The sequence below is a fragment of the Podarcis filfolensis genome, assembly GCF_964270895.1.
Source record: "Podarcis filfolensis genome assembly, chromosome: Z".
Classification (NCBI taxonomy): domain Eukaryota; kingdom Metazoa; phylum Chordata; class Lepidosauria; order Squamata; family Lacertidae; genus Podarcis; species Podarcis filfolensis.
The window spans coordinates 5,908,263-5,919,545 of record NC_139617.1 but is presented as its reverse complement, the minus strand read 5'-3'; the positions used below and the strand labels follow the sequence as shown (position 1 = coordinate 5,919,545).

At 42.5% G+C, this 11,283-nt stretch overlaps 1 long non-coding RNA gene across 1 annotated transcript; it reads right to left on the bottom strand.

Moving 5' to 3' along the window:
- Window positions 1-5,668: 5,668 nt before the first annotated feature.
- LOC310754137 lies at window positions 5,669-8,195 on the bottom strand. Its single transcript, XR_014543648.1, has 3 exons — window positions 7,633-8,195; window positions 6,672-6,856; window positions 5,669-5,836 (listed from the first exon to the last, which is right to left on the bottom strand). It is a non-coding gene; the product is annotated as an uncharacterized lncRNA (long non-coding RNA).
- Between the last annotated feature and the right edge of the window lie 3,088 nt (window positions 8,196-11,283).

Below are 11,283 nucleotides of genomic sequence, written 5' to 3'. Positions count from 1 at the left end.
GCAGACAACTTCATTGTCCAGAATGTGGGAGAAGCAACAAGAGGAACAGCCATTTTAGATCTGGTCCTAACCAATGTTGATGACCTGGTTAGTGGGGTAGAAGTGGAAGGATCATTAGGCGCGAGTGATCATGCTCTTCTGAAGTTTACTATACAGCGGAAAGGAGCAGCCAAGCATACTAGGACTCAATTTCTCGACTTTAAGAAAGCCGACTTCATAAAACTTAGGGAAGTGCTTGGTGAGATCCCATGGACAGTAATACTAAAAGGAAAGGGAGTTCATGATGGCTGGGAGTTTGTTAAGAGGGAGATAGTAAAAGCACAACTTCAGGCAATACCAATGAGACGGAAACATGGAAGGTGCCTAAAGAAGCCAGGGTGGCTATCTAAAGAACTTTTAACTGAGTTAAGATTAAAAAAGGATGTGTACAAAAAATGGAAAAGGGGGGAAACCACCAAAGAGGAATTCAAACAAATAGCCAGCACGTGTAGACACAAAGTCAGAAAAGCTAAAGCACAGAATGAACTCAGGCTTGCTAGAGAGGTTAAAAGCAACAAAAAAGGCTTTTATGGGTATGTTCGTAGCAAAAGGAAGAACAAAGAAACAGTGGGGTCACTCAGAGGAGAAGATGGTGAAATGCAAACAGGGGACACAGAAAGGGCTGAACTCCTCAATGCCTTCTTTGCCTCAGTCTTCTCCGATAAAGAAAACAATGCCCGACCTGAAGAATTTGGAGCAAATGATTCAGCAGAGGAAACACAGCCCAGAATAACTAAGGAGATAGTACAAGAATACTTGGCTAGTCTAGATGTATTCAAATCTCCAGGGCCAGATGAACTGCATCCAAGAGTATTAAAAGAACTGGCAGATGTGATTTCAGAACCACTGGCAGTCATCTTTGAGAATTCCTGGAGAACAGGCGAAGTCCCGGCAGACTGGAGGAGGGCAAATGTTGTCCCTATTTTCAAAAAGGGGAAAAGAGAGGACCCAAATAATTACCGCCCAGTCAGTCTGACATCAATACCAGGGAAGATTCTGGAGCAGATCATTAAGCAAACAGTCTGTGAGCACCTAGAAAGGAATGCTGTGATCACCAATAGTCAGCATGGATTTCTGAAAAATAAGTCATGTCAGACTAACCTGATCTCGTTTTTTGACAGAATTACAAGCCTGGTAGATGAAGGGAACGCAGTGGATGTAGCCTACCTTGATTTCAGCAAGGCATTTGACAAGGTGCCCCATGATATTCTTGTAAAGAAGCTGGTAAAATGCGGTCTTGACTATGCTACCACTCAGTGGATTTGTAACTGGCTGACTGACCGAACCCAAAGGGTGCTCATCAATGGTTCCTCTTCATCCTGGAGAAGAGTGACTAGTGGGGTGCCACAGGGTTCTGTCTTGGGCCCGGTCTTATTCAACATCTTTATCAACGACTTGGATGATGGACTCAAGGGCATCCTGATCAAATTTGCAGATGACACCAAACTGGGAGGGGTGGCTAACACCCCAGAGGACAGGATCACACTTCAAAACGACCTTAACAGATTAGAGAACTGGGCCAAAACAAACAAGATGAATTTTAACAGGGAGAAATGTAAAGTATTGCACTTGGGCAAAAAAAATGAGAGGCACAAATACAAGATGGGTGACACCTGGCTTGAGAGCACTACATGTGAAAAGGATCTAGGAGTCTTGGTTGACCACAAACTTGACATGAGCCAACAGTGTGACGTGGCAGCTAAAAAAGCCAATGCAGTTCTGGGCTGCATCAATAGGAGTATAGCATCTAGATCAAGGGAAGTAATAGTGCCACTGTATTCTGCTCTGGTCAGACCTCACCTGGAGTACTGTGTCCAGTTCTGGGCACCACAGTTCAAGAAGGACATTGACAAACTGGAACGTGTCCAGAGGAGGGCAACCAAAATGGTCAAAGGCCTGGAAACGATGCCTTATGAGGAACGGCTAAGGGAGCTGGGCATGTTTAGCCTGGAGAAGAGGAGGTTAAGGGGTGATATGATAGCCATGTTCAAATATATAAAAGGATGTCACATAGAGGAGGGAGAAAGGTTGTTTTCTGCTGCTCCAGAGAAGCGGACACGGAGCAATGGATCCAAACTACAAGAAAGAAGATTCCACCTAAACATTAGGAAGAACTTCCTGACAGTAAGAGCTGTTCGACAGTGGAATTTGCTGCCAAGGAGTGTGGTGGAGTCTCCTTCTTTGGAGGTCTTTAAGCAGAGGCTTGACAACCATATGTCAGGAGTGCTCTGATGGTGTTTCCTGCTTGGCAGGGGGTTGGACTCGATGGCCCTTGTGGTCTCTTCCAACTCTATGATTCTATGATTCTATGATTCTATGAGAAGTCCCTCTGCCTGAACAACTCTTGCAATCTGATGTGTGTGTGTGTATAATCACTAACCTATTATATTTCTCCCTTGCTTTTCAACCAATGTTGGTGGCAATTTAAGTGCAGCATGCTAGGGGTGAGTGGTACACTCTGGGGTGGTTCACACATACACTTGCATTGGAAAACACCTCTAGGGATTTCAAGAAGTCCAATTAAAGCAGAAATGGGATTGGAACTTGCCAGTGCTTGCTTATTCTTCCCATGTCCAGAATGGGAATCAATCTAGCAAAAATGACTGGTATTTGCTGTTGTTGTTGCTTTCAGTTTTTAAATGACACATAATTTATTACATTTTCCCCACATTCGTATTGTGTTTCTTTTGCACTGAAATGAATGGGGTGGAAAAGCAGAAGGACATGACAACAGGTAATTAATGTGTTCAATTACAAAACTTATGTAAGTTACGCAATTTCACAACAATGGACAGTGCGATAAATAATGTAGAGGAAGAGAAACAGTGCTGCATGTGACCAATGCATGCTTACATCCCTGCTCACCACCTATTGCCACAGTTGTGTTCCATGACCACATTGACCATGATCAACCATTCATAGTGGAAATGCTTCCCTGCCATCTTGATGACCAGTAAGCATGGAAAGGGCTCCGTGCATATATTGATGTACACATGTGCAGGTCTCCCATGTGTGAAGGGTACCTTGATTGGGCCAAGTGATACAGTCTAGTTTCCAGACACTTCATCCAAAGGCAGGGGCACGAGGAGCTGTGGGTGAACCGAGGGGCTTTGTGATAGTAATAGATGGAAGCAACATAGAGAAGATACCCAGTGTGGGGTGGAAAAGGCTGGAAACTTCAAGGAAACACATGTTGTAAGTGTAGAACTGTTCCTCAAGGCAGCTGTGATCTAGTTCTTTCAAAGATAGATTTTAAAATGTCTTCTCAAAATACTCTAGGCTCTCCCCTCCCCCCAGATGGAAGGGCAGAAGGAACTGGACTTGTATTGCAAGCTGGCTAGTGGCAAAGAGACTAACCCACAGAAGCAGCTTGTCCGTCAATATGCAAATTTTTATTCTCTTGGCAGTTGATGACAAACTCCAGGTTACAAGCTCAACTCTGTAGATAGATTAGAAAATGATTAGTGCTCTCCTTCTGCAAAATAATAATTTGCATCTCTGATGGCTTTTAATGAAACCCACTTGCCAACAGTTCAGTTTCATTTAACACCCTCCCTTCAATATGAGCGAAGCTGAAGATTACATTGGGAGTACACCACCCACACTTTCATTTTTTGCATAGATGGGTCACATTAAATACCTCTAGTAGCCATGCAACGAAGTAACAAGGAAATAGACCCACAATTCCACAGCAGGACTTTAAATGAGCAGTTGTACCTGGAGGCTGCTTGAAATTTTTTTCAACCTGCTCATCTCGATCTTGTGAAATGTGTACCTAGCCTTGTAGAGGTAGACTGTATAATGTGGAGATGTTTCCTTACAAGGGATGCCTGTCAACAGGATTAAGGAAATAGCAATGGTATGTCCTAAATCCACTGGGGGCCCTGTTTGATTAAAGAAAGCCTTGAGCCAACAGTGCGAGCTGCTTAGTCAAAACAGAGTTTTCAAAGTGTGTTTCTAGGCTCCCTGAGGAAACTCAGATGCTTATCAGGGTTGCTCAATGTGAAGATCATAATGGTGAACAAGCATCCCTTAAAGAAAAGGTTTTCCTGCTTTCTGATTACAGATTTCATTCCATGAACAGTAGTCATAATGGCATGATATGGGACCAAGAGGGTTGGAAAGAGATTATGTGTTGCTACCTATATAAGACATTAATTACTAAAGTGGTTGCACATCTGTTCATGGGTTCACTTTTAGCCCTCAGGTTAATACCCTGTGGGTAACTCATAACTTGTAATTATCTTACCAGCTGGTAACCTTCTAAGCTCTTCTAGCTACCCAAAGGGGGTAAAAGTTATGATGGCAAGGAACTGTGTACAAATCCGTATTTGTGATTTTTTTCCCCCTAGCCATATGCAAGAAAATCATGAGCTGGAATAATCCCAAATTCTTAAATCCCTAACAGCAAATTGGTTGATTTGATTTCATTGAGAGAGTTCCATGCAGAATCTAACTTGGAAGGAGTATTAAGCAAATTGAACCAAGTCTTCTACCCAAAAGAAAATCCATCCTCAAATCAACCTTGATTTTATTATTAAAACACTTTGTTTCAACATAATTATTTTGAATAAAATCCACATTCATCCTGCCCTGAACCACCAGCAACTAAAATGTTGCTTGAGCATTCACTGTGTCAAGTTTTCAGTCTGTTTTGAAATACTGAAATTTCCTCTGGGATTCAAATTGCATTAAACTAAGTGCTCTAATAGATATGCTTCAAGAGATCCATTTCAGATTTTACCCTATTATACATCTTTAAAAACCTCTAACATTCTAGAACTCTAGGGGAAGAAAGGATATGCACAGCACTTATCAGATACCTGCAATTTCATGGTTTATGATTATAGTCCCATAAGATGTACTCAAGAACACAATCTAGGGAGAGAACATGGGAAATCCCTTCCCTTCTGGGTCCTAGGTTCAGTCACTGGCAACTTCAGGTGGGGCTGAGAGAGACACCTGCCTGAAACCCTGGAGACCACTGGTAGTGCGGGCAATACTAAGCCAGATGGGACAATGTTCTGACTCAGTAAAAGCCAACTTTCTATGATCTTATTAGATGTGTTGGGCCATGGCTCAGTTGCACAGCATCTGCTTTGTGTACAGCAGGTCCCCAGCTCAATTCCCAGCATCTGCAAGTAGAGCTGGGAATATCTCCCCACAGAGAACAACTGTCAGTCAGTGTTGTGAATGCTAAACTAGAAGGACCAGCTGTCCATATTCCACCATATTTCAGATTCCATGCTACTGTTGCTCAGTATCTCCTGAATGTTTTTTTCCATGTATCCTATGGTAATGCAACCCACTAATTCTTCAGTGATTAAGTCTAAGTATTTCCAACTTTAGCTGCCTACCTATCTTTTCTTTTTATGAATTCTGTTCTATGGTTGGCTATTTTACATTTGTTCATTTAATGTGTTGTACCTTACCCTGTTGGATGCGGGTGGCGTTGTGGGTTAAACCACAGAGCCTAGGGCTTGCTGATGATGAGGTCAGCGGTTCGAATCCCTGTGATGGGGTGAGCTCCCGTTGCTCGGTCCCTGCTCCTGCCAACCTAGCAGTTTGAAAGCACGTCTACTGCAAGTAGATAAATAGGTACCGCTCCGGCGGGAAGGTAAACGGCGCTTCTGTGTGCTGCTCTGGTTTCTCCAGAAGCAGCTTAGTCATGCTGGCCACATGACCCGGAAGCTGTACACCGGCTCCCTCATCCAGTAAAGCGAGATGAGCGCCACAACCCCAGAGTCATCCACAACTGGACCTAATGGTCGGGGTCCCTTTACCTTTACCCTGGTAACTACACAAATGAAGGGTGGGTTATAAATTGTTTGTTTGTTTGTTTGTTTGTTTGTTGTTAGAATTCAATACTGCACTTCATCCAAGGATCAGAAGGTGGTTCACAATATAAAAACACAACAATACATAAAATAATAGCAAACAAAAATAACACACACACACACACACACACACACACCAGTTTAAAAGGCCATAGATGGTTTAATTAGCCAAAGGCCAGGGAGAAGAGGAATGTTTTTGCCCAGTGTCACAAAGGCACCAGGCGATCCTCCCTGGGGAGAGCATCCCACAAGCGTTCTCATGTTGACATAGCAAAGACCTGTTTAAATTAATTCAAAACATAAACAGGAAAATTTCAACACATCTTTAAAAAGATCTTCTTAAGACTCCCACCTTCTTTTTCACCAAGGATGCGAAACCTGTGGCCCTTCAGATGTTTAGTACCACCTCCCGTAATCCCTGCTGAGGCTGACGGCCTCCAACAAGATACAGAAGGCCACAAATTCTCCATCTCTGCTTTTAGTGATGGGATTTTCTAAAAACTCTTAAAGTTGAGTTGAACTACATAGATTCCCATCTCAATGAAAAATGAGGACCAGTTCCTCATTCCTAAAAATATGAACAATTCTTACGTATTATCTGCATTATTATACACATAATAACTTACTCAAAGGCATATGCACCTCATGTTTCCTAACATAAACGGCACATGAATGGATACAGAAAATAGTGCATATAAGTATTTTTTTTACATATACTTTTGCCTGTAATTAGTCAGGAGGTTGTTTCTGGTTTTTAATTGTCAGTGCATGAGCAATTCAGACATAAGCACTCACCTGATGCAACAGGCAGACCATGGCAGGCAAATCTTGATTGGGTCAAAATTGTCAAATTCCGTGTATAAATCTATTTAAAATGGACTTCTCCTTCCATCTCTCCCTGCCTTTCAAAAATATAATATCCTACTCCTACACATAAGCATGAGGTGGAAATTCAGGCTCCCAGACCAGCAAGTGTCAAACTGGGAAAAATCAACCAGAACTTGAATTACTGCAAAACTACGTTAAATTGTGATTAATCAATTCAATGACATAATCATTCTTAATGTACTCAGAAAACACAGACTGCCATGACTGCTATGTCAACAGTAGCTAACTCATTCATTTATACATTGGTCAAAGGATTCTGAAGTACACCACTGTGGACAGCAGAATATAGGGGTCAGATGGTCTGGTGTAGTTCCACTGGTTTTGTCTCAGAAAGTTTTCACTGAAAATCAATGAGCCTGGGCCCTGTTCACAGAACTGCTTCTTGTGTTCCCTGATATAACCACCATCCACACCATATAACTCAATGTCAATTCACAGCAGGAAAGTTGTTTTCAAGTTTTGCTCCCCAGGTATTTACACTGAGAAGAAGATAGATTGAAGAGAGCATTGTGGTTGAGAACCAAGAGTTCTTAAAGGAAGACAAATGGATGGGAAACAAGGCCTCTGAGGAATAACTGAAGGAATCAAGAATGGATGAGATGATACAAAAGAATGGGCAGAGGAGGTAACAACAGTGCATAGCAGGCAATGTTATGGAAACGTTTGTGAACAGAATATGTGACAAGGCTTGGAGTTGAAGAATAACTGTACAACCTCTTCTTCAGAGGATGCAGCTGCAGATTCAGAGAGAGAGATGGAATCGCCTCCATAACCAACTCCAGATGTACCAGATAAACCAGAAGCACTTGTACAAGAGGAACTGGTTGTGAAACTACCTCAAAAGCCCAAAGGACATTGCATTACCCACCTCTTACTCTGAAGAAACCAACTCAGAAGCCCTGCTGGAACCAAAGTGTCCCTGCTCCACTGGCATCAACAACTTCTACAGCAGACTGGGCCCCTTTAAATGGAGAGGTTCGTTTCACTGAAGCTGGCTACTGAGATTTTATTTTATCTGTTTTATTTATTACATTTGTATACTGCGCCACATCTGAAGAATCCAGGGTGGTTAATAACAGAAAAATGCAAAATGAGAATGCAAAATACATAATATAATAAAAACAACCCAATAGCCCACCTCACTTCTAATGGGTTTACTCTAAGCATAAGTAGCAATGGGTACAACGCAGGCTATCAGGATTCTAATGATACCTCTCACCTTCTCATAACACATGACCTCATCATCATTATCATGAGCAATTAATAATAAGTAATATACTCGCTAGTATTGTTATCAGTAAACCAGAATTGGGGAATAGTGGGGTTCTATGGTGATGGTCGTGGGATGCAGGTGGCACTGTGGGTTAAACTGCAGAGCCTAGGACTTGCCGATCAGAAGGTCGGCGGTTTGAATCCCCGCAACGCAGTGGGCGCCCGTTACTCAGTCCCTGCTCCTATCAACCTAGCAGTTCAAAAGCGCGTCAAAGTGCAAGTAGATAAATAGGTACCACTCTGGCGGGAAGGTAAACGGCGTTTATGTGCACTGCTCTGGTTTGCCAGAAGCGGCTTAGTCATGCTGGCCACATGACCCGGAAGCTGTACGCTGGCTCCCTCGGCCAATAAAGTGAGATGAGCGCCGCAACCCCAGAGTCGGTCACGACTGGACCTAATGGTCAGGGGTCCCGTTACCTTTACTATGGTGGTGGTGATGTTTTCCCTCTCTTACCTCTCCATAACACACCACATCATAGTTATTTAATAACCATCCAGTCTTGTTTTAAATGCAGTTTTTGCTTTGAATTGTTTTTTATTTATTATATGCATAAAATGCCTTGAGACAGTGGTTTGGCAGGTAGTTCATAAATTATCTGCAAGAATAACACTTTTTAAATAATAAGTCAGCACAATTAGCAATGAAACAAAATCCTGGCATGGGGAGGCTTAATCCATCAATTAGCCAATGACTAACCCGTAACTGGCCATTAATAATTTGTAATCACTTTGGCTAATATTATTAATAATAGCCCTAATTTTAATTAATAATGTTAATAACTATTATTATTATTTATTACCCGCACTTCACCTTAAGGCCAAGGACAGGTTACATTTGAAAACACAACAACAAAAAACACAACCACAAAAATAACACCTAATAAAAAGTAACAAAATTCATACAATTGCTTGTTTTAGATTGATATTTCCAGTTTTTCTGCATTAGAAAGCTTCAGGGCTGCTATTCCTATTTAAGATTTAGTCTGAGAATGACTGCTGCTGAAACAACATTTGAGCTCTGCTCTAGGAAGCCTCTGGGATGCGGGTGATGCTGTGGTCTAAACCACAGAGCCTAGGGCTTGCCAATCAGAAGGTCAGCAGTTCGAACCCCCGCAACGCAGTGAGCGCCCATTACTCAGTCCCTGCTCCTGTCAACCTAGCAGTTCAGAAGCGCGTCAAAGTGCAAGTAGATAAATAGGTACCACTCCGGCGGGAAGGTAAATGGCTTTTTCCATGCACTGCTCTGGTTCGCCAGAAGCAGCTTAGTCATGCTGGCCACATGACCTGGAAGCTGTACGCCGGCTCCCTCATCCAGTAAAGCGAGATGAGCGCCGCAACCCCAGAGTCATCCGCGACTGGACCTAACGGTCAGGGGTCCCTTTACCTTTTGCCTAGGAAGCCTCCAATATGAATCCTTAACACAGAGCTATCCATGGTGCTGTGGAAGCCTTTCTTCCCATTGTCTCCATGTTCATGTTGGCATCTGTCTGTGTCAAGAGATAATGAAGTGCACCTCCAAGGCTGGAGAAGCATAGCCCCTGCTGGGGCAGCAGAGGCCAGTAACTCATAACTACCCCTCTCCTAACACCAGATACACCCCACTCCGTGTTCTTAGAATCATAGAATTATAGCAATGGGCCTCTGGGCATTATCTAGTCCACTCCCTGCAATGCAGGAATCTCAACCATAAAATAAACAATAAAAATATTGTTACATACCAGCCCAATCTCTGAGTAGAGAGAAACTCTCGGGGTGCCCACGCTTATTTGGCGTCCAGTTTCCTGGGAATGAAGGGCAATAGAGACTGTGGCGTCTTCAGCATATATGGTTATATTTACACAATTACCCAACCTGAGCACAGGCTGGCAAGACTCAGGAGAAGGAAGCTCAAAAGCAGTGCCACCCTCTGGACTGGTTGCAGTTAAGGAGGCAGGTAAGTGAGAGCTGGTGGCAGCCCCATTTCCCCTAATACATCAGCCTCCACTGTATGAATGTCTTTGAATGGTTTAGGAGAGATAACATGTTAGCCAAAATTCATTCCACAACTCTCTAAATTTCCTCAATATTGTGAAATTTGCAGCACTTGATTGCTTAGGTGAACAAGCAGAAATGAAAGCATCTTGGAAACATTCAGTATCTTCCATTTCTGCCTGTGAAAATGAACAAAGAGAAGCAAAGGTTCTTCATCTGTGCAGCATGCCTCCCCAACATTCCTCGTAACCTTCAGATTTCTAATTAGGCAATCTAAAACGCCTCACATTGTTGTTTTCTCACGCTGCCTTGTTCAACTCCTTTGAAAAGGAAAATCTTTGTATCTTGCTCTTTGGAAAACAGTATTGTTGTGCCTGGTAGGAACAGCTCGAATTCATCACTGTGTTGTTTGCTCACAGAATTTCTCCTTTCTTTGCAGCTTGTTGGCCTACGACACATGCACACAATCAACTCTACAGCAAAAGAGACTCAGATCTGATATAATGGTCTGTCATTACTAATGTGACCTCTAAGTGCAGAACAAGGTCAAATCTCTCTGTTTCCCTCTCATCTCCCATCATCTAGGTAATTTCACCTGATACATATATTCTTGCTTCCTTTACTTTTGCTCCTCTTTAAAAAAAAATCGTGCAGAGCAACAATTTTCATTGATTCTAAATGTCACATAAAACCATAAGACTAGGAGGAGGGGGGAGATAAGCTTCTGATGTGTAACATGACCTGCCTAACAGACAGCTCTGAATTTTGTAATAAGCTACCCACCACCACCTACTTCAGGTAAGGACACCAAAAGGCTACTTTCCCACATACCCCTCACTTCACAACCCCTATTTATGTTCCAGAACATCTTATTTCCTGTTTCCCATTGAGATGAACAGGCCCTGCTTTTACATGTTTGGGCTTACTAAATCAACATAAGTTCTAGTTACAGGTAGGTAGCCGTGTTGGTCTGCTGTAGTCGAAACAAAATAAAAAAAATCCTTCCAGTAGCACCTTAGAGACCAACTAAGTTTGTTATTGGTATGAGCTTTTGTGTGCATGCACACTTCTTCAGATAAGTGTGCATGCACATGAAAGCTCATACCAAAAACAAACTTAGTTGGTCTCTAAGGTGCTACTGGAAGGAATTTTTTTATTTGGTATCTGAAGAAGTGTGCATGCACACAAAAGCTCATACCAATAACAAACATAGTTGGTCTCTAAAGTGTTACTGGAAGTAATTTTTTTAATCAACATAAGAGTACCGCTGGATCTG